General features: G+C 36.7%; 1 protein-coding gene across 6 annotated transcripts in view; it reads right to left on the bottom strand.

Annotated features, from left to right (window-relative positions):
• LOC150096631 (b(0,+)-type amino acid transporter 1-like) overlaps window positions 1-24,701 on the bottom strand; it is a 347,057-nt gene that overhangs the window by 276,933 nt on the left and 45,423 nt on the right. The window lies entirely within an intron of this gene.

Genomic DNA, 24,701 nt, shown 5'->3' with positions numbered 1-24,701 from the left:
TCGAATCCACTTAAGGTGCGAAAGAGAAAGAAAATAACAACTTGAATATCTCCGGTTATCATAACTTAAAATGAAGTCATGATAACAACTCTGGAAGTTGTTCCATCTAATAGACAAAGGTGCTTTTGTAGCAAAAACGTCATGTGCATTTTACTTGAAAAAATTCTCGAGTTCCAATTCCGTCAACGAAACGGGCTTTACAAATGAAGGCGAGTTTAGCCAGTCTCCTGGAAGGGGTTTCCTTCCTGGAAATTCGGGTTTTTATCTCCCCAAAACAAACTGATGTGAAGATACACGCAATTGATTGTTGATAAGCTTATAGCTTTACAAAAAGCAGACAAAAGAAAGCTGATAAATATTTTTAAATGTATAATAAAAATAATGAATACGTTTCTATCCAGCATGAATGAGTTAAGGTAGGACTACACGTCTCTTCTCAATATCTGCTTTTCGCGAAGTAAAGTTGAGTAAAAAGGGGAGAAAAGCAGGCCAAGAACAGAAAGAAAAAAAAAACTGATTATGTTGCAAGTCATATCGCCTCCCGTTCAACGAAAGTTAGCTACACACATACTATACATCTAATGGCTCACCACACGAACACACATGCCTAGGTTTGCCTGTACCAAGTGCACATTAAAAAATATATATAATAAATAAGAAATACCACATCTATATTTTGGAAAGATCTTCATACTTATAAAAATTACACAAAAGACTACATATTTTGTAATTCTCTTACCCTCTTCATTCATTTGCATTTTCTTTCCTATTTTTTTTTCTTCAATCAATATAATAAAGTATTTTCGCCTCTCCAGAAATTAATCTATTCAAGATGCATCTCCACTGATTGCTGATAGTACTTTCTGGATACTGAAATCTTCATCCTTTGTTACCGATATATTTCTTAATATTTTCCGAGATTTCGTTCGAACCACTATCGATTTGAAAATGAACGTTTCCTAGAAGAAATTTTGGTCTCCTTAGCCATACCATGTGAAAATAGTTAACATTCCTTTTCACAGTGGGCGCAGCGAAAAAGTTTAACCCCCCCCCCCCCTCCGATTGAAATCCTTGCCTCGTGAGATTTGTCTCTCGAAGATTGAGGTATTCGTTTTGTACTTTTGAGAAGTAACTCGTGTTTGAGACAAAATATCAGAAAAGCTAGCCTCCCGGCTTCGTCCATGAATTACGTATACCACATGTGAAAGGTAGGGATCAGTCTTGTGAATGGGAAATTCTATTATAACATTACAGGTAACCCTCGTATAACGCAGATGTTAGGTTCCACAGAAATGCCGTTACATAAATTGCGTTATGCGAGAAAGTAGGGTTATGTTCCGAAATCGTTTTTATTTTAATTATATAAACAACAATGACATATCCAACGAAAAATAGTTTTATTTAATTCAGGTAATTCATGTAATTTAAGAAAACATACAAACTATGAAACAAAATACATAGTATAAACTTATAAAAATACAAATTGTACGTAAACTTCATTGCCCATAATGCATAAATGTTTTAGGCAAAATAAAATAAAGTGCATAATTTAATCGTCATCACCGTCTTCAAAACGAACATTTCGTAGATGTTCTTTATTTACGAGTGGTCGGACGTCGTCATCACTTGAAATCTCTTGGACATCGTTTGTATAATTCTCATTGCCTACTTCGGCTGGTTTAGTTATCAAGAAGTCAGTAATGAGACCTTACTTATCACTATGCTGCAGTTTTTTTTTTATTAAGTTCATAATATGGAGCTAAACAAATATCCAATTGTCTCGTGAATTTTCCGGAGCGCTCCATTGAGGAATCATTATCCGAAAAATAGCTTCCTAACTTTCTTGCCGAGTCCAATCCTTTTGCTAATTTCTTTAAACTGAATTCTTTAACGGATTCATCACAATCAGAATCTTCGGCAGAACTTTCCCCGCCACTTGGTTCGACGTCATCTATTAATTGTACCAGTTCCTCCTCATTTAAATCTGTTTCGCCATCAATTAATTCACTAATTTCGTATTCAACCATATCGCAAAAGCCCTCTAAGTGGCCATTACTAAAAAAATAAAATTTTTACATAAAAAAGCTTTACATATTGTATGTAACTTACCAGAAAATAAATTGCGGAGCTTGAGATTAACATAGTTATGATTTTTAATGCGCTTTCCTGACAGAAAACGAAGACAACTTTCAACAATAAACACTTTATACGATAAACAATTGATGTATGCGTGCTAAAGGGTATTTCCCCTAATATAAATTTGCTACTTATAACTACAAGCCCGATACGGGCAGACGCAAATTTAACGAAGGTAAACTTTGATTTTTAAGTCGCACGGTGAAAAATATATGAAAAGATAAAGGGGTTACTACAATTTGTAGTAACAACCTTATGATTTTGTTTACAATTTGTAGACCGTATTTTTATCGAAACCACGTTGTATAAGTACCGCGTTATACGAGGTAAATACAGGTACGAATACCTGTATTTTGTTTGACGTACAGTGAGAGTAGGCAGTGTGAAAGAACCGAATAATATCCTAACGTCCGCTAGCAGTAAGAATTAATATATGGAGATTTTTATATATGGCTTGCTATTCTCACCAGTCTAAACATTTCTTCCTAATTGAGAAATATTGTAATAAGAAATTAAGTGGATTTAGCAATTAGTAGTACTTTTTATTTCACCACACAGTTTAACGGAAAGGAATTTTACGAGCATTCTCCTGGAATACCTGGTAGATAAATTGGCAGTGCTTACGATACTACAAAATCTCAATGTGAATACTGCCATGGGATTGGATAGAATGAAAAGATGCAAGAGAATTGATACTGCTTCTGATCAGGCTATTTAAGTCTCGGCTCTGGCAAAGTCTCAGGGAAAAGAGAGCAAAATAATTCCAATTACAAAAAGGATATTCCAAGACAGAGACTGTACATTATAGAACAATCAGTATCTCAAAAGAGATAGTTAAGACAGAAAAGTTAGAGGCAGAACTCAGGAATGAGTGCATGGATGGATATGATACTCGACGGGCTTTGTGAAGAAGACATCCTGTCTTAACTTACTCACGTTGTACAGTAAAATGATAACTCATGTGGACAAGAGGAAATATCTATACTATGCTACTGATGGACTTTGCAAAAGCATTTGACAGAATATCAAACGGAATTCTAATAGGTGAACTGAAGCAAACGAAATGAAGCTGGTGATTTGGATTAGAGAGTTGATTGATGGACAAACATCAAAGAGCAATTATATGGGGTCATCACAGACTTTAAGTGAAGGCAGGTGTTCAGTTTGCCATAGGGCATTAAGCCGCTGCTATTTAAGTTGTACATTAATTATATTAGATAATAATTTGAAGGGAATACCCAGATATTTTTGAAGATAACGCATAACATGGAAGGGCAAAGTTAATAAAGGTGATATAGATATCTACGGGATGATTTTAAACCAGGGGTCGGCAAAGTGGTAGATATCGACTCCTGGGGTCGATGTGGCTATCCAAGGGGTCGATAAATGTCTAGGGGTCAATAAACACCTAAAACTATTTTGAGTAACACTTGGTAAACATGCAAAGTCAACTAGCTCATCGGCTGGCCAACGAGGGAGAAGCGCACGCTCTCCCCGATGAAGACATAAAACAGAGAACAATCAGGGCTACTGCGCATTTTTCGCCCATAGCTATCAGAGTGGTGTTCAGTGATCTGATAACTTTGAATTTACTGTGTACTTTTTTTCAAATTATAGTGCCCATAATGGCGGCCCCTGATAGTAAGAAGACGTGTCGACAGTATTCGCAAGAATGTTTAATATTTGGATTTATACCATCATTTATCGATGAAAGAATGAAAATGGTGTAGGAATTATTATTTTTAAATTGAGAAATTTATTATTATTGATAACATTTATTCATTTATTTAACATGAAGGGATCGATGGTCTTAAAAGTTTGCCGACCCCTGTTTTAAACAGACCGATAGTATGGACAAAAGATAATGGTTGCAAGTTTAATGTGGCAAAGTGAAGTTATGCACTTGGGGATGAAAAAGGTCTGTATTTCAACAGTGAAGGAAATGGCTCAAAAGAGACTGATATCGGAGAGCAGGGGAAGCTCGTGCATAGGCACTGCGGAACTGCAGTACCCCAATTTTTCTCGATATATAAATATATTTATTAATTCATTTATATTTGCTTGTAATATTTAATTTTATCATCAACAATTCTATTCAATTCTCTTATTTTGTATTAAAAATAATAAAAATCCATCTTCCAGCACTTAGGAGGACGAAGGACGCTAGCAGCACTGTGTTTACCACAGTATCATATTGCTACACGCGCAAGCATATGCACGTCAAAGTGAGATGCGAGCTATTAGCGTAATGCGGCACTGTCCGTCGCGCAGTTCCAGTCGTTTATGTGCAGTTTGAGCCAGTAGTATAGTGTTCGTAGTGCTTATCGTGTTTACTCCGTCTCTTTAAATATTTGGACATTACAATTAAAGGAATGGATTATATTTTAAAGTAATTTTGAATTATACTAAACTGTATAATTTTATCGATAATAAACAATATTTTTTCATGAAACAAAACAAGAAGAATATATTTTATTTTTAAGTAACTGTATAATTTTATCGAAAATAAACAATTTTTTTCATGTTTATTTTTTTTAATTTTTACCATAATTTTGATATTTTATCCAAACACGTATACACTGTACTTACAGTGTGTATGTATATTTCGAAAGTGGCAGTACCCCCACGATTTCAAGCCAAGAGCCGTCACTGTCTGTCGAAGTAAAGATGATGTGGGTTATGATGGACAGGGACTTGAAGTTTCAACAGAATAATCGAAAATTGTGCAAAATAGCTCAAAATGTCACTTGAATTTTGAAGAAAAAACTGTAAAGAAGAAGAAGCCCTTCACCCTGTAGCAGCAAGTTTCTGTGAGACCCTTGAGTACTTCCTTAACACTTGATCCTCTAGCGCAGGGGTTCCCAACCCTATGCCCGCGGGCACCATGGCGCCCGTCGACCAATTTGTGTGTGCTCGCCGCTGTTCAACCGTGTGCCGTATAGTTTGAAATAATCACGCAACAATTCATGGCATGTTATATGACGCATGCGTTAATGACACATGACGAGTATTAAACGCATACAATGTAAAGTAGACGCGCATTCGAAGTTGTTCATTCCAATTTAAGAACTGGAATATCATCATATTCTCCTAATTATGAAGCATTGGCCAATGAAAAGCAATGCCAAAGATCATACTAACTTACATATATATATATATTTAAATTTTTATATAATGTAAACTTTTAAGTAATAAAACATTTGATTATAATGTAAACTTCGTATGTATTCATTTAACAAATGAATTCAAAAAATTTGCTTGAAAAAATAGATAGTGCCCGTCGCCCTACCGGTATTTTAGAATGTGCTCTAGGAAACAAAACGGTTGGGAACCCCTGCTCTAGCCTATAACGTAGGTTTCGCAATATATATTTCAGCTTGGCTATTTCATTCCACTTTAATGGTAAACATTTTAAAATTAAAGCTGCTCGTAATTTCAGAACTTTAAATATCCAAGTAACCAAGCATAAAGACAGAAGGATGTCTACCCTTCATAAGCAATTCCCACAGGAACGGATGATTAATGATAATCTAAATAATAACATGAAATTCTGAATCAGAAAATGAGTAAAAGGAATCGGAAGATTCTCGATTTCTTTTGCTCATATTTTGCTCATTCTCGATAGATCATTTGCAAACTATAATGTATTATTCTCTCTGGAACTCATACAATAAACCAGATAGCCATGAAAATTTTCTTGTGGGTTTGTCCTCAGAAGTTCCATACTAACTGCAGCAAGACGTTTACAGGTATGACTACAATAAGATGGGTGTGGATGAATTAATCAAGGATGAACATATTTTTTGCTCTTCCTTCAATATTGTTTTCAATTCAGATCATCCAATGCTGCTTTTGAATTCTTACATTGAACATAAGTTTAGAAGACAAAACTCCCACACGGTATCAAACTAGAGCCTATTTCCTTTGTGAGATCTAGTTGTTTTTAATATTTAACCTTTAAGCACTTTTAAACTGGAGGCTGGGTAGATTTACCACTTAACTTTGATCTCTGATCCTGTGACACACAAACAGGTATGCTTGTTTGCGTATACCTGCATGTGTAAGCATACGAACATATCCATTACAGGTGTAGACAATCAGTGATGTCGTGAGATACATAAATCATTAATACAATTTTAAAATAACCATACAGAAAAAAATGTATAGTAATCAGTGCTGATGCCAAATGTATAAAAGTAATTGTGAAGAAAATATTAAAATTATATATACAGTATATATAGTGCACACTACTTGGAAAGAAGACAACGGGCACCATAGTGTGAGGAACAAACAGTCATGGCGCCCACCTTAATAAGATGTAGGACCTCGTTTAGCTGCGATAACTGCAGCAATCCTACGGGGCATACTTTCCAAGCGTCCGATAGAGATCAATGGAAAAAAAAATTGCACCATTCTTCCTGTAAGCATGTAATGAGGTTCCTGACTATTATGAGGCGGACGACCTTTGACCTCATCCGACGCTCCAGTTCATCTCATAGATGTTCAATAATTCAAACTTGACTGGCGACATTCATGTCCACAAATCACGCAGTTACAGTAGCAGCCTTATGGCATGATGCACTGTTTTGCTGAAAGAGACAAAGATCAGTTTCGTAGAAACGCCAAAATGTAGGAAGCATTGCATTGTCCAAAATCTTCATATACCTGTAGAGGGTTAAATGTTTGTATCACCACAAACAAAAACCCGAGGCCAAACCAGGAAAAACAGAGCCATACCATCACACTGCCATCTCCAAATTTCATAGTTGGGATTATGCACTCTGGTAAGACACGTTCGCCAGCCATCCGCCACACCCCCATACCCATCCATCTGCTCGGTAGAGGCTGTAATGCATGATTCGTCGCTCTATAACACTACTTTCCAAGCTTACACGTTCCACTCTACAAGCTCTTTGCACCGCCGAAGACGACGTTGCATGTTGGTTCACTGGAACACGAATCTGCACAAAAAAAAATTCGGAGCCGAGCCTCACAACACGGGTTTCCATGGAAGGACTGCCTCGGATAGCCAATTTGTCAACAATTTTCCGAACAGATAGGCCTGTAACATTGCATCCTATTACAACGCCTCTTTCATTCAAGCATCATATTATTCCAATTTATACCGGCTACAAACAGGTGACTCGTACGGCATAATGCACCTTGCCCATGGGGATGTCCGTTGACTTCTTTCCATGCAGTATAAGTGTGTGTGTTAATTCCATTCACGAAAGATGTAAATCTATTTCACATTAGCATAGCAGGCTAATGGAAAGATATTCCGGAAACTCTGCTCTAGAGACTAAACTATAATTTTTTCAAACTAGTTCAGGCTTCCAATAAGGGGATGTGGTCTCACATGGGGCCACATCCCCTTATTGAATAAACGAAAATAATCTATCGCCTAAAAATATGTACTTATTTTGTAGAGAACCTGCCTGTAGTATTGAATCCATTTCTTAAAAAATACAACTGTAATTAAGACTAAGCAAAAGCCATAATTTATGAAAAAACAAGGCAATCTAAAGATATCACAAGTTTGTATAAAACAAACAAATCCGACAGCTCTTGCTCGTTTACAGTGCTAATCTCTTCCATGCCCTTGGCTTCCCTTCTGCCAGTTTCTTCGTTGTTAAGAGGACAGTATAAAAATAAATAAATAAATAAAAACTCAATTTTTTTCTCAAAAAATATAATATAATCTATTTAATAAAAGGCCCGTGTAGCTTAGTGGAAATGAGCCTTGCATCCTGTGTGCTAGGTCGCCAGAAGGTACACTCAGGACTACCCCTAGGCATTTTGCCGCCCCTCTCTCCCTTGTTTTTCTATTGTTTATGCCAATTTTGCCGCCCCCCAAAATATCGTTGCCCCATGCAAATGCACGTCTTGTACCGTCGGTAGAGCCGGCGCTGGGTAGACTTAAGTCTAGTCGCCGGTCGTAGGACTTTTTCTAAACCTAATTTTCGACCAGTTCCCGAATTAGTCGATTTCTGGCAAGAGCAAGCGGGTTTTTTTCTCCCGAAAACTCGGGTTTTTTTCTCCCGAAAACTCGGGTTTTTCGTCCCGCAAACTCAAGAAAACCGAACGTATAACCCACATTATTTCAGAGAGTAACATATCCTGCCAAGGTGCTAAGAGATGGCAGCACCTGTTTGCTCGTCTCTTCATCGGTGCAGCCTATAATTAGTGATAGACATGGGCCGGCTATCTCTGATTGGCTTCCAGTGGAGATTGAACCGCCCACTCAGTCTCCAAAAGCTAGATAGGATTTACAGGTCTCGCCTACTTCCTATAAGGGAATAAGAGGCGTTAGCTGATTTTTTAAAATTTAATATTAGCTTTTACATGGATTAATCCTCCATCTTTCGAGACTATCCAATCAAGATAATGTCTCCTCATTCTCAAAACATTTTTACCATCGCCAAGTGAGCCCTGCATGCCGACCTCATGAAAGTATTTATTCCGACGTCAGAGCTCTTCACGAACAGCTTATTTTAGTTTCTTGTCGTTTCAGCTCCTATTCGAAATCCAGAAATTGAAAAAACGTATCTGCAGAGTTATGCTCACTTGAAAAATGAATAAGGTCCTCCTGTATGACAACGCCCGAACTCAAGCCGGTTTACGCATAAGAGATGCATATGCAACATTTGACTAAACTGACCTTCCCCACAGATCAGATCTGGCACCTTCTGACTACCGTCTTCTTGGCCCTCTGATAGATATACTTCCAGGACGCCATTCTGCGTAACGAACAGAAAATGACAGAATGCTCGCAAAGAGATGGAAGGTTAATCCGTGTAAAAGCATTGTTAAATAAATCATATTATCTGGGCAAAAAATACAGGAGACATTACTTTCATCCCACCCCTCGTATTTTTTTTAACTTTATGTATAAGTAGGAGCACCAACCAGTAAATTTTAGTAAATAGTTGCAGATGGCACAACGCTAGATAACACAATGGTGTTATTCTTTCACTTTTAAATTTTTTTTTTTTATTCTTTAAATGTGACTTCCATCCACAATAGAGCGTATATAGTGCATACATTAGTGCAGGTGAAATTGCGTTTTCCCCCTCTATTTTTATTATTTCTATACATTTTTGTATTTTATATAATCCAGAAACCCTCCCCCAGTACCAAACATGGAACTTTTTGAAGCCACCTCAAGTCTCCAATAAGCGAAGCGGTGGTCTCACACTAGGCGATGAACTCCCACATAAAGATAATCATGAACATCCACGAACACAGCAGGATTTCAACCAGCAGCTTGTTATTTGGAAAGCAGATATGCTAACAACTCTGCTAACCACCGTGGCTTTTTTTTTCTTCTAAAACTGTACAGTATTACATTTTTATAATATCAAACTGATATTAACATTGATAATGATTTTAGGCATTTTTAATTGCTTTGTCTCAATTATATTTCAGCGGCAAAAGCGAGATACAGCTCTATAGTAATGGCATTTTAAAAGTGGGACAGACAGCAAGATGAACTGCGAAATGGTTCCGATTTTCTGCTCGCTGTCTTAGTTTAAAAATACAGATACCGGCCACTGAATTCGAAACTTTTATTTAATACCGCGTTGAAGTTTAGACACACGACTGCCAATATCGATTCTCTTCAATTACTTGCGCATAGTTCGGCGAGATATGGGTTGGGAACAGCTTTCATTAAATGCTTTGGACAACTGCTGCACACAGGAAGTTCTGTTTGTCAGTACATGTCCTCTCCGACGACGGCGATCTCGTTCCTGGCAGACTGAATATCTGTATAAAGGTTTCTAATTCAGTTGCCGGTATTTGTATATCACAATATATTTAGGAGTATATTACAGTTTTCAATACAGGCCAGTGAAGGATACAGAAGACTCGGAATTAACCTCAGAGGTGAACTTTGCATATAGAACATCTGGGAATTTGGATGGGTTCTCTTAACACTGTCTCTAGAGAGAGATACAGAATTAACATCCTGGGAATTAAAATACAGAAACCAGATCGAATGGAGAAGGTCATTTCAGAAGGCTAGATGGTGAGCTATCTGTTTATTGACGCAAAGATTCAAAACTCGTGGTAATGAGGAAAGGCATGATCCCTTCTTGGTTACAAGCCAACAGATAGTTAAGAAGATAGTTTTTTTTTTTTTTAATTTTTAAGGCTCATCCTACCCATGTGCCAATCGTGATGCTTTATGTACCTTGCACAGATAGGCCTGACGAAAAACGTGAGAAGTTCTATAATAACCTACCGACTGTTTTGGATTCTCTGTAAAGGAAAGACTCTTTTCGTTCTACACATACCAGCCACTGAATTAGAAACCTTTATGCAAATATACGTAAACCTACGCAGCGTATATGCAAAATACTTGGCCAAGTGCATCATCACATGTTCTAGGCAATTATTTACGAATGTTGCTGCTGGTCGGTAATCGTCAATAGTGTTAATCACAATGAGAAAAACAATCTTTCGGAGTTCGATAAAGGGCTTATTGTAGGTGCCTGTCTGGCTGGAGCCACGCTTTTGAAAACAGCAAAGTTGACTAGTCTCTCAAAAGGTGAGATATCTCGGATGTTTAATCGGTGGAAAAATAACCAACATTGCTTGTCTAAGAGGCATAACTGGGATCCTAAAACAGTCTGTCAGGGAACGAGATTGCCGGATTACCGTCATCTCAGAAGACATGTATGGACAAAAAGAACTTCCCGTGTACAGCAATTGACCGAAGCATTTAATGAGGGCTTTTCCCAACCCATATCCCACCGAACTATGCGCAGAGAATTGAAGAGGATCAGTACTGGCAGCCTTGTATGTTGTTTGACTATTTATGTTTAACTTTGATATCGCTGAAAATATATTAGCTAATTTCGGACAAGGAGTTGGCTGGCATTCATAGTAATTATACGTAATAGCAATGCGAGAGCTGCTGTTGAATATCTACGGCAGGCATTTTATAGAAACGTGTGAGAGACATAGCAGTATTTTATAAAACAGTTAACATGTATAAGGGAAATTAGAATGTAATATCAGCTCCTATGTATTTCGATCACTAATATGAGCATCATTCAGAGAGAATGCGAAAAGACTGGTTACAAATTATAAACACAAGAATGAGTCATATGGTATGAGTATACGTCCTGCCTTGGTCACAGCTGATTGAATAGGCGAGGGTACTATTAAAGTTCAGCGAACCAAGTATGTGTCTGTAATTCCAGCAATTATTTTGCCTCTTCGACAACCTGTTATTGAGGTACACCGATCCAAGGAAACTAGGCTATTTAGTATTGTATCTGAAAGGTGATATTAATCACCAAGTTCAAGATAACATACTTCGAGTACATCGCCCCTTTGGAACAGTACTCGATAAATAGCTGCATGCTTTGGAATTCATAAAACAACTGTTTGGAAATCGCTAAATAACGAGCATTTACATCCTGCATCCTGCGTGAATATGGTAGTTAAGGCATCTGCAGATGCTGTAGATCAACATCTGCAGTTGCGGAACAACACAGTTGCGCAGCGTCTCTCGATACCTAACAGCAGAGTACAAGTCACTGGTCTGGTCGGACGAAGTTATTCGAAAAAATACGGACCGATAATAAACGATGCAGTGAAACCACACTACACTGCGACTTTTGGAGTGTAAAGGGGTCTGATGGAACACATGAGGATTATTCGAAATCCAAATGCGGCAATTGTGTGAATTAACGTTAGTCCTCAGATAAAAATGTTCCTCGTCACTGCACAAGATCTTCCAAGGCCATGCATCATCCACCTTCATTCCAGCTAACAATGTCAGAGCAAACCGCAGTCGAGTTTCCTCATCACCATGAAGCAAAGCTTGAGTATGAGAGATCTTGTAAGGGAAAAACCTCAGCAATTGACGAGGGATTTTCTACGCAGTTGAGTATGGCATGTCCAGTTGCCTTGATATTGCTCGAGCACTGCTGGATCCTTGTGAGTTATTCATTCCGTGTTCCACGACGGTAGTTGCAACTTCGTCAACATGTTGAGAAATAATCCGTTTGCGTCCTCGCCCTAGCCTCACTGCTAAAGATTCGCTATTTTCAAATCGTAAAATCATTTTTCTAAGATTTATTATTGTCATTGGACTTTTTCTCCTACCCTTTAAACGCCGGAATTTTCGAAGCCCAGCACTAGCGTTACCGTGTTGTTGACAGTAACGCTTGACCAGCAAAGCACGTTCCGGTAAGGTGAGATTCATAGCACTTCAGTCATATCAGAATGACGCGAATCCGTTTCCGTCTTCCTTATATCTATAAACTCGTCAGTGGAAACAGTAAGATTGGGCAAATATCATGCGTTTATAGCGTATATGTATACATAAAGATGTTTTAAAAGGTCTTCTTTCTCCTCGGTCAATAAGCTCTACTTTTGTGCATTTTTCCTATGTTTCCTACACTATCACCGCCAAAACCAATCCTAAATCGAACTTGAAAAATAGGATAACATTAAACTATAACACTGCACTGAGAGACAATTCGTGTGTTCGAGTGACGTCGGTTCCACTGGAGCCTTTCACATTGTCCAGCCTGAACTCTCCCGGTTAATCCAAAATACAAATTTTTAAGAAACCGGATTAACTTCATGTAATTTGAAGAGCTTGCTGAAATGAGGTTACTTTCACAACAAAGGAGATTTCTTCATATCGCCCAATTAAATGACTAGGATACTAGGATTGTTTTAAAGTGATGGAATGCATTTAATATTAAGTGCTGGCTTCTCACGCAAGTTTCGCAAGAAATTTTTTTTCGTCACATCGTAATACACCAACTGACAGTACGTAAGGAACTGGATATCAAAACAAACAAGCAAACAAATGTAATTTAGAAAATCAGATCTTACATGTGAAGACTTCTATAATTATTTTGTTAAATGAAAATCTGAAATGCGAAGAGCAAATTTATTTTTCAAGAATATTTATGATTTTATATGAATAGACATATACTGTACATTTCTTTGTAACAAATGCTGTTTTTCTATTAATCGCCATCATCACTTCCTAATATGTACCCTCACATGTACAAATATATCACGACAGTATTACCTGATTAAATTTACATAAATTCTATCAAAAACTTTATTCAAACCTAATATGTTATTTGTCAGGTCTCAGATAGACTATCAGATTTTACATTTCGGTCTTCTGAGGTCATAACTATCAGTCTATCTAAACCTTGGTACTTCACTTAAAAGTTTTTAAAAAAATCCATTCTAAAATTATTAAATGGTTCAGTTTTCTTAAGGATCGGTTCAAATATATGCATATCCGAATGCTATCAGAAAATGTATTGCTACTATCAGAAAATATTTTGATAGCGTAGAACATGGTAATCCAATATAGTCAAATGAATGAGAGAATTTTTTAATTACAGACTACAGTGGTTGTTTTGATTTTTTTTTTTTTCTCTCTCTCTCTCTCTCCATTGAAAGTGTTGGGCGAAATGAAGTAGTGCATGAAATATCAGTTGAGCAATCAGCATATGAAGCAACTTCCGTCAGCCAGTGTGTTTTTTTGATTTAGTTATATTGTAAATATTTTGTCGAATGGAAACTAAGCGTACATTTTAAAACTTGCTTAATCAAAAACAGAACTACGCAATCGTTTTTATCAGAATTAAGAGCCTTTGAAGCATTTTATTTAACAAACAAACTTTTTTAAAAACAAATTCTATACATTTCTGAAATTGCGTTTGCGTAATTACTATGACGACAACTGTTTTTAGTCTTTCACATTTATAAAAGGATGCTTTCGTTTCGTTTATTTCATTCAGTTGTGTGAATAACTTTGAGCACTTTGAGGTTAGGAGTAGAGAATGTATTTTGCAGTGAAAGTCAGGAATTCATCGCTACATATATCCCATTCCATCATACTCAACCGACAATACTCTTTGGTTTGGTTCAAATCATATAGGACGTGAATAATCTTTACGTGGCTTTCAAAAGGATTTCAGCCGAATGCCGATAAACTTTCAATTTCTGAACGAAACAGATGAACACTCTTACCTATCTTTGCTTAAGTGGAGTTGATATTACTTTTGACAGCTTCAAAAGGATATTGAGGAAATTTATTAAGTTCGATAAATACATTAAAAAATATTTTCTACTGACGTTGCACAACAATAAAATTCAACCTCATGTAGTTACAGGACAATACTGTTTTTCTTTTGTTTTTAACATGAATACTGGACAAACAAACGCTTAGTCTGGAATCACATTTTGAAAACCAAACATGCTATTTCATTAAGCAAGACAATGCCCCACTCTCTCTCACTCTTTCTGTTTTTATTGGCTAGGTGTTTAGATTACTGTACAGCAACTAAGGATTTAAAGTAAGTAGCATGTCTATTGAAATGCGCGGGTTTTCCAACAGGTTTGTATATTATGTGAAAGAAAAATTCTTGAACGGGAAAAGCCTGATAATTCGCTCTAAAGCCAGTTGTCATATTTTTTGTCGAAAAACCCATTAAAGATTCTTCTTCTTCTACTTGAAGAGCAATCTACTTAGGTCTTTCTAATCTAACACTATGATAAATTTATTGCCGTCACAAAGGTGATGCTCTCCCCCCCACACACACACTCCGTAGTTCACTCTCATAGCATAAACCACACACACACACACACACACACACACACACACACACACACACACACACACACACACACACACAAGCCCCACTCTAATACGCAATAAAGGAATGACCTGCTTAATATTCATAAAGAGAACGGTATTTTCGAAACTACCAGTCCCACTACCAAAATGGCAGTCACTTGAACTGGTTGTTGAGAATGGAGTTGGATTCTCCTTCAACTCCTTCATATCATTTCGAAGGTTACAAGATCCAGATTGGGCCTCTTTGCTGGCAAGACTAACCTTCACACTCCCATTCTTCCAGGATGCCCCCACTTCTTCAAACATGTGCATGATCGTGCTCAGTGGGTCTTTTCCATAGGTTCACTACAACGTGGAAAACACAGCTACCGAGCATGTCAATAACGGTCAATGTTTACTTTTTCGGATGTTGGACAAGAGTTTCTAGCCCAAACTAGAAAACGCATCTTCATACCATAATAGCATTGCCATCACACTTAGATGGGAACGAAATCTTTGATAAATAACACTATATATTTTAATTTGTTACTCTGTACTACTACGGCCTTTTAAACAGTTTATCCAATCACTCGCACTCTGCATCATACAGGTCGAACCTGAGCATATTTGGGATTGTGTTTTATGGACTCTTTCTGGTTAAGAGAATCCACGATGCAGGAAGACGAGAAATACAATGTTATTTCTCTTCTCTCTTTAAAAGTGTACTTGTTTCTTGGGTTATTTTTATTATAACGTTATCACATTTCCATTTTTTAATAGACCATGCCTGCTCGAATTGTGCTGCAGTTGCACTAGCTTCTTTATAACTAATATGACATCCTATGATAACACATCGCTAAAAGTGTACCAACTGTAAATCACGTCTCATTTCCATTATTATAGAAAACTAAGTCGCTGAACGTATTTCCTTACCTTTATTTTGCTGTATGATACTTACCTTTATATATGCTGTATGAGTGTGTGTTATCACCAATATCTAATTATTCAAGCGCGAAAAAAATGGGACGTTCGCAAATATTTGCAAAATAGTGTAGATGGCTATTCCAGGAATGTGCTTCTGCGGCATTCTTTCGTGTTTTATTATTTGTAACTATGCTTTAAATTTTTCGAGTAAATTCGAATCCACTTCTAAAATACTAGGAGCGACTCTTCCCCTTTCCCCAAATTTTCTGAGTGGTTCTCCCCCAACACTAAACTACTCTTGTGCTGCTATCCCGAGATGTACAACTTATAGTAGGAAGCCCTTTCTAATGCCATCTCATTTTCTCTTGCATCATCAACAGAGAAGTGATTCAGTAATTGTAATCTGGAACAAATTTTCTTTGGAGAATGATCAAGAAGAAACACTTCGCAACAGTTTTTTTTTTTTACATGCGTTGGATTCTGGGGGCACAAGACTCGAGCACTAACACCACTTTAAAGTTATTACTTAACTTTTAATAATCACGGAACAAAATATCAGTAAGGCTAAGCCAAAGTAGTTGATATTGTAAAGGGATTTATGCTAAACTATAGAGTAATTGAGATCAAAAGGCCATAGTTACGTAGCAAGCTTATAACAGCGAGATGCGGCAACTCGAAAAGCCAAAAAGAGAAGTTTCAACGTCATCTTGTAGTGTCTTCTCAGAAATGAGCAGTGAGATAAAAAAAAAATATATAGTCACAATATACTGTAGGGTTCTATAATATGTTTATCTTTTTTTTTTTCTCCCAAAGGACAACTTGGGAAAAAATATGCTTTGCAAAAAATAAGATCGCTAGTGTGAAGCTATTTGTCAGGCTGTTTCACAATCGCTTTCAAAACTACGAAATGCTGAAAAAGCTTTATTTGGAAAATGAAAGTCCATTTTGGAAATAAAAAGCAAAGCCAATTACGCCACAAATACGGTCCGCTTTCAGTTGGAAAGTGCTGACCAATTGCCATATTCAATCTTCAATTATACAAGTGCTGGTCATCACATTTTGCCTTTATCCTAATACTGCTGAGTAACAGTTTTAGTTTATTTACTCTATTAGAGTTTATTTTTCTTTTAATCAGATACAAGTATATACACGCCGAATTTTTTAATTCAGAACACAGGCTTATTGCTTGCAGCTATCCTTGTTACGCATTCTTTCCAACGTTCAAAGCCAGTTATCATCGGTGAAGAGTGAAATGAAGCATGCTACTTGAACTGAGAGGAGGAAGTGATTCTAACAAGTAAGCACTGAACTTTAATAAGAAAAGAACTGATGACCTAAATTGTTAAGGAATGCTTAGAATTATAATTTGCGTAAAGTACAGGATACATGCTCATTTAGAATGAGCATGTGTCCTGTTTGGCATATTTCGTCTGAATAGTACATATGCAACAGAGGCAAATACCACTTGTGAATAAAAAAATCAGTTTTGATATGTGTGCGTATATTATGTAACATTGTCAGTCACATATTAATTTTTCATTTTTAAAGGTAATTAATTCAGTCTAATTTTTCATATGGAGTCTGCACAGAATAAGCCAAGACAGTGAATAAATTAATTCGTTGTCCTATAAATAAATTAACACCGTCCTAGAAACTTTAAATATATTTTATAAAAACATGTGGACTAAAAGACAAAAAAGAAGAAACGAAATGAAATGAAACAAAAAGGAAACAGAAAAAGCAAATGACCGGATTTAACCCTCTGATTCAATGAAAGGGAATCAAAGGGTCACATTCGGTCTCGTACTTAATTAATAATAAACTGGACCACAGAGTCTAGTGACCGTAAAAAAATTCAGACGCACAGATCACAAGACTTTAATTTGACCTAAATACAGTAATTTATGAAAAATTTTAATTACTGTTCATGTGAAGTATTTATCCAATTAATGTACGTAACGAAAATCTTTTTCAGTCTTTATTCGTCTTCCGTTATAAAGTCTATCTTTTATATTCTCTTATTAATAAACTTAAGTACTGAAAGCAAATGTTTCACTGAAATATGTAGAGCTCTGAAATGCAAATATTATCTACGAATAATATGACTTATGTATAATATGTTTCTAGGTGTGTTTTCATGACAGTGTCATAGATTTTGGTAAGAAAGAGGCTTATCTTCCCATCTCTGTTCAAGACCTGATTTACCTTGCTTGAGAACAGCCTCGAAAATTCTTTGTCTCACTAGAAGAATTCGAACTCGAGTCTCTTTACAAGATAGGAAACGCGGTGAATGTTATAGAGAGGGAAAGCAGCGGTGTACGCCGGAATTTTCCTAAGAAAGGAGGGAGGGAAACTTCTATACTCTATCTACCAGTATGCTGTACAAATGCATGTCATTTTATCTTGCTTACAGTTACTTAAGTGTGTTAATAAGATAATATATTAAAGAATATAATTTTATATAATTTCTATAACTGCATAAAATATTAAGAATAAAAAACTGATTGATTTAATAACTGAATACGAGTAACTAAATTCGTCTGTACAAGGAATATGCTGAAACTGAATTAAATACATTTCTATTCTTTATTTTCCATTTTTTGTAAATTTAATTTATGTATTAAAATTATCAAGAAAGAATTGAGGAAGCTAAACTCAGGTGGTATGGGCACCTCAACAGACTGGGTGCGAACAGAATACCATGTAAAGTTTAGAAAGCGAGATGCGAAGGAAGCAAACCCAGAGGAAAATTCTAAATAAAATGACAAGATGCGTGAAGGAGCAGCATCTACGCACAATAACAGAGCACAAGCAGACTAGGAGAATAACAAAAGATATGGCAGTCTGGTGCGCTCAGTAAAACGTCTACACCTCTGGGTAGAAGAGAACTGACTAAACCAAACAAACACACATTTAGCAACATTACAACCTCACAATCTTCATTCACATGTGCGTTATTCCAGTTGTGTGAACGTGTTCTCTAACAGTGTTTCCCAACCTCTTTGTACAATATACTTTTATCTTGCGAAATGTCCATAAATATCCCTTTGCTTTATTATCTCATAATCAGTATGATATCAGATCCAAAGATGCTAGACGTTGATATTTATCAGTCTGTTGCATTCCACTGCAGGGCAAAGCCCGCTTCCAAATTTCTCCACACTTCTCTCTCTCTCACGGGCGTCCCCGTCTAAGTTATTTCTTGTCATTCCTGTGATCTCATGCATCCTTCTCATCAGCTGCATTACTCAAAACCTCTTGCTCATTTATCACCCTTGCAACATCGCTAGTTCAACTCCACTTTAATTCTTTGGCTTTGCAAACAACATCAAATTTTGCGATCTGTCTAATGTGCCTGCATTTTTTTACCTTCTTTGCTCTTTTAATTCTCAACTTACTTCGCTCCACTGCTGTTTAGCATGTTCTAGTTTATTTTGTCAAGGACCAAGTCTGAGCACTGTTTGCTAGTGCGAACAATATAATGGAATTCATCAGCTTCCTTAAAAAGAGCAGAGAAAAATCATCCTTCTTCCACTGACCCAATCTATAGTAAGTATTTCATTCTTTGGTTATCATAGACTGTATTTCTAGTCTTGTCTACTTCGAAGGATATTATTTGGCCAATATGGATATTCCCTCGCACTTATTCAGTATTAATACCATCAAGCAGGATTGAATTTTCGAGAATTAGTCAAGATTTTTTGTTTTTGTAAAATTAATTTCGCGTCCAACCAGTTTGCTTATGCTGTACAGCTTATTATTCTCATCACTTCAAGAGGATCTTCTGAGAGGATAAGATGGCGATATCAACAAAAAATTGAAGATTGCTTGTTAAACAAATGTTTGTGTAGTTGTAAAAAGTTCAGGAACTATTGGATCACCTTGCTTAAGACCTTTGATTGAGTACTTTTTCTTTCTTGCTTTCTGTGAAAACATCTGCTTGACTTTTGATGTACATAGCCTGGGTTAGTTTCATATATTTAACGTTTTTATACCATGGTATTTTCATTAATTAAATGTATTATATGCAAGTCGGCTATTATAAAAATTATTTTTTTTGACAAATCTTGCTTGCTCGTGTAGCTAGTTAGCTTCTAGCTGACCAGAGAATATGCTTTGAAACGAATATGACCACGTTGCCACCAATTGGTGAGTGATCATGGGGAGGTGGCTAAAGGTGTGGAATTTACAATTAAGACAGGGTACATGTGGAATTATCGGGCTGGTAAGTATGACAAGCTTAGGAGATTGATTGGTACAGTGCCATGGCATGTACAACTGCAAGGGCTAGAAGTTGACAGTGCATGAGAGGCGGTTAAAAAGTGTTTGCATGAAGCAATGGCTGACTGGATACCTAGAGTCCGAATAATATATCAAGTAGGGGTTAAATGGATGGATAACACCATTAAGCTTGAGCTGCAAAAAAAAAAAAGAAACAACTATGGAGGGAATTTAAAGAGAAAGGTGACCGGCAGGCACATGAACAGTACAAAGCCTAGGCCAGAAAGGGTAACGAGTGTGGTAAGAAGAGCAAAAAAGGATTACGAAAGAACATTGGCCATGCAGGCTAAAGAGTATCCTAAACAGTTTTTTCGATATGTTGCAAGTAAAAGAAAAAATGTACTGTATATGGCAGAATGATTTTAAAGAATGCCGATAGAAGGGAGGTAACCGAATCAGTTGATATAGTTTAATTACTGAGCGAGCACTTTGCAAGAGTATATCATCCAGGTGGTGACATTGCAGAAATGAATGAACCAATAGATTATACGGGAATTGTAGTGAATGAAGTGGAGGTGAGTAGTCTATTGCAAAACCTCAATGTCAATACATCTGTGGGATTGGATGGTATACCAGCTCGTGTCGTACGTGGAGCGGCTAAAGAATTCTCAGTACCCTTGACCATTTTGTTTAATCTGAGTCTCGGGTCTGGGTTAGTACCTAGGGGGTGGAAAGAGGGGAAAATAGTTCCACTGCATAAACGAGGTTCCAAGACTACTGTTGTAAATTACCGACCGATTAGCATATCAGGAATCGTTGTCAAGGTCTTGGAGAAACTAGTCAAGAGAAGAATACAGGATTGGACAGATAAAAATGGGATACTGTAGGGGGAGCAACATGGTTTTGTGAAGGGTAGATCATGCCTCAGTAACTTGCTCACGTTTTATAACACAGTGACAGCTGAACTGGATAAGGGTAATGGGTTTACAGTGATCCTACTGGATCTTGCCAAGGCCTTTGACAGGATACCACATGGAACTCTGATCAGTAAACTGGAGCAGATGGGGATGGATATAGGGTTGGTGAAATGGATAGGAGGGTGGTTGATGGAGAGATACCAGAGAGTGGTTTATTCAGGAGTGGAGTCCAAAAGACGTCTTGTGACTAGTGGTGTGCTGCAGGGTTCTGTTCTTGGACCACTACTTTTCAATTTGTACATTAACGATATAGGAAAGGATCTGAGAGGAAGTGTTCACTTGTTTGCTGATGATGCAAAGTTGGGTAGAGCAATTGTGAGTGCACAGGATGTCAAAAGTTTGCAGGATGATTTGGATAGTTTGGAAGACTGGGCTAGGGAAAATGGATGTCAATTTAATGTGGCAAAGTGTAAGGTTATGCATTTTGGAGTGAAAAGATTAGCAGCAGTATATCACATTGGTGGAACCGTACTCCAGGAGATTGATGAGGCCAGGGATTTGAAGTTTAGGGGGCACATTGAAAAAGTGGCTAAATCAGCTCATCAAATCACTTGGTTACTGAAAAATACTTTAACAAGCAGAGACAAACAAGTTATTGTTCCTGTATATCAAGCCTTGATAAGACCCCATCTGGACCTGTGCCCAGATATGGGCGCCAGGGTTTCTTCGTGATGGGGAGGAGGTGGAGAGGATCCAGAGAAGAGTGACCAAGATGGTGGCAGGTCTGTGGAATGAACCTTATGAGAACAGATTGAAGATTTGTGGGCTGAAAAAATTGGTCGATAGATGGAAAAGGGATGATATGATTAAGACATTCAAATTACTGAAGGGTTTCTATAAGATCAATCCAGAAGATATTTTTGAGAATAGGACTGGTGATGGGAGGACTAGTGACCATACATGGAAGCTGGGAAAGAATGTGGTTAACAAGGGTGTTAGAGCTAGGTTTTTTACTTGGAGAGTGGTAAATGAATGGAATAAGCTGCCAGAGTCTGTTGTGGGTGCTATGACCATGAATGAGTTCAAGGTGAGGTATGATAGATACTGTGTGAATGATGAATAGTTGTTCTTGACATGATGTTGGGTCCTCCCTCGATGAGTCTGTCGACTCCTTGGAGTTGCCCGAAATAATAATAATAATAACTCTAATAAACAATTTGCAGTTACAAGAAGCAAGACTGATTAGTCTATATAGTTATTTATATCTACTTTCCAATTTTTCTAATTCGATTTTAGCCACTGGACTGGGAAAGAAAAGGTGTAGCCAGTGGAGTTTTTTTTTTTTTTTTTTTTTTTGCACCTATAGCGCTAAGCAACCTGAAGAAAGAGTTTTTAGTTCGTTTCTAGTGCCAAGCAGAGGAAATAATCTAACCTTTCTTCCACCTATTTCCAATTTAGTCGATCTCCGGCACGAGAAAATGATTTTTTCTTGAAACTCGAGTTTTTCGTACCATAAACTCAAAAAAAACGACTGTAGGACCCACAATGTTTCAGACAATAATATACTATGTTAGGTGCCACGATGTAGCAGCATTTGCCTATCATCTCTTCACTGGATGCAATTTAAAGTTAATGACAATCTTGAGCAAGGGATCTATGATTGGCAAATGGTCGAATTTGACTTCCCCTCAGATGTCAAAAGGTAGATAGGGCTAAAACTACCTCGCCTACTCCCTATGGAAATAAAATGCGTCAGCGGAAATTTTGTGTGTGTGTGTGTGTGTGTGTGTGTGTGTGTGTGTGTGTGTGTGTGTGTGGTGCATCTGGAAAAGAGGGATTCATTGATAATAATGTTGTTCTAGAGCGCATGAGAGTAGGTGAGTAACGGTTCTTCAAGTCTTAATTTTAACAGTTCACTATCTCGTCTTCTTCAGAAGTATCTTTTTTATTATTATTTATATTTCATTATTTTTATGCTATATCTGTATGTTTTACACCTCCTTTCAAGAAAGGAATCCTGTTGTTCCTTTATTTTTACCGAAGTAAAAATAAAGGAATAACAGGAAGTATATAGGAGCTGTGGTATTGTGTTTCTTTATGTGTAATGCATTATATTTAATTTTAAATTGTCCAAACTATAGCTCATAGTCAAGAATATAAGTAAACAAACCAATTATGAAATAATTGGTTTGTTTGCTTATATTCTTGATGCAAAAACCGAAATTTCCACGAGAAAATCTCTGCTAATTTCACATGAGACCGAATAACTCACTTTGAAAAGCCTTTATAAATAGGTTGACCATATTTCCTTGAGACAAAAACGGGACGGGAGTTATGTAATATCCTGTATTCATCAAAAAGTAAGACGATAAAAAAAGTTTTATTACATAAACATATTGAGCTTACCATTATTCTTCAGTGACAGAACCCATATAAAAATTTAGGTAAACGTAGAGGGGGACTGTATTTCACCACGATCGTACCATGAATATTTCTCCGATGAAGTGATCTTACACAAAAAAATTTCCGTCTTTCAACATCTTATCATAAAACTTCTCACACTCCATGACACAATTTTGTCTTACAACTGACATATCCCTCATTGTCGCAACACTTAATCTAGATTTCTCCTTTGACGACATACTGTTCATAACAAAAATATTCTCTCAACAGCATCTGTTGAGATAAATATTATGAGAGGAATAATATAATGAGAAGAAGACAAAGAATAAACTCTACAACATTAAAAAGTCTTGAAAGTCTAGGTGTCTTTCGCTCATTTCAGAAAACATTTGTACTTTTGTTCCATCACATGTACACAGCTTGTCCAGTTAAATAAATTTGAATTCTTTCTGGAGAAGTTTTAATTCCTCATTAAAACTGCAGTTTCGCCTCTTTAACATTAAAAGGATAGACTTAAAGCTTTAAAAAATATGAAATTTAAACCACCGGCATAACAAAGCCACCGGTTAGCATACAGGCAAAAGAAAAACTAACGCTACAGCACAACAGACACCGCGTCTGAGACGCGCAAGTGGTACCAACATGCATTTTTTATTTTCTCTGAATAAATCACTGCAGATATCGATATTTAGTATCGAACAATGCGAATCCATGGTTATACAAATTACTGGTATCCATGATATTGATATACGATTATTGGTTATGGATAATGATTTATGATTGGCCAATATGAAAGTATATTTATAGTTTTTATCAAAAACGGGACAAAATTGACATTTTTATTTAAAAGGGACGGCCAGGAAATATGAAAAAAAAAAAACGGTACGTATGGTCAGCCTATTTATAAAGGTTCTTTGGAAAGATCACAGATCTTTCCAGCTAAATGGCATCCTCGTTATTGACTAAGCTACAGAAGCTCGAGTTGTTTGATATACTCAAATTGCACAACTACACTGAATAGTATTTGTAAATAATGTGGAAATGCTCAAATATCATGTATCGATATTTTCCAAATTTAAATAAAGTTGTCGATTTAAATTAGTTAATGACATATGAGTCTCTATATTTCGCAATATTACGTCGATATCTGGTGCTTCCCCCCCCTCGTCATGCTATTAATCGCATTAACAGAACAAGCGATACAGTGAAACACCTACGCCACTAAACAGTTATGTTACAACGCTGACTTCAACGTTAGCTGCAGCATATCAGGAACATTTATCAAATAACAAGACTGCATTCAGCAAATTACAGTGCATATTAATGATCATTAAGAGAAATTATTTTTTTAAATATTTTTTTAAGACTAATCTATCCAGAATTCTAGATCAGTTAACTGGCACATGGAGATCAACGCCCGCAGGAACATTAAATTAACGAGAAGTAAACTCTTAACGTCCTTAATATACACAGGCTGTCTTCCATGTTTATGC

The sequence above is a fragment of the Typopeltis vanoorti genome, chromosome 18 (assembly GCF_054136105.1).
Source record: "Typopeltis vanoorti isolate ZY-2024b chromosome 18, IOZ_Tvanoo_1.0, whole genome shotgun sequence".
NCBI lineage: Eukaryota > Metazoa > Arthropoda > Arachnida > Uropygi > Thelyphonidae > Typopeltis > Typopeltis vanoorti.
Note: the sequence above shows the minus strand (reverse complement) of the source record. Positions and strands in the feature narration are given on the sequence as shown.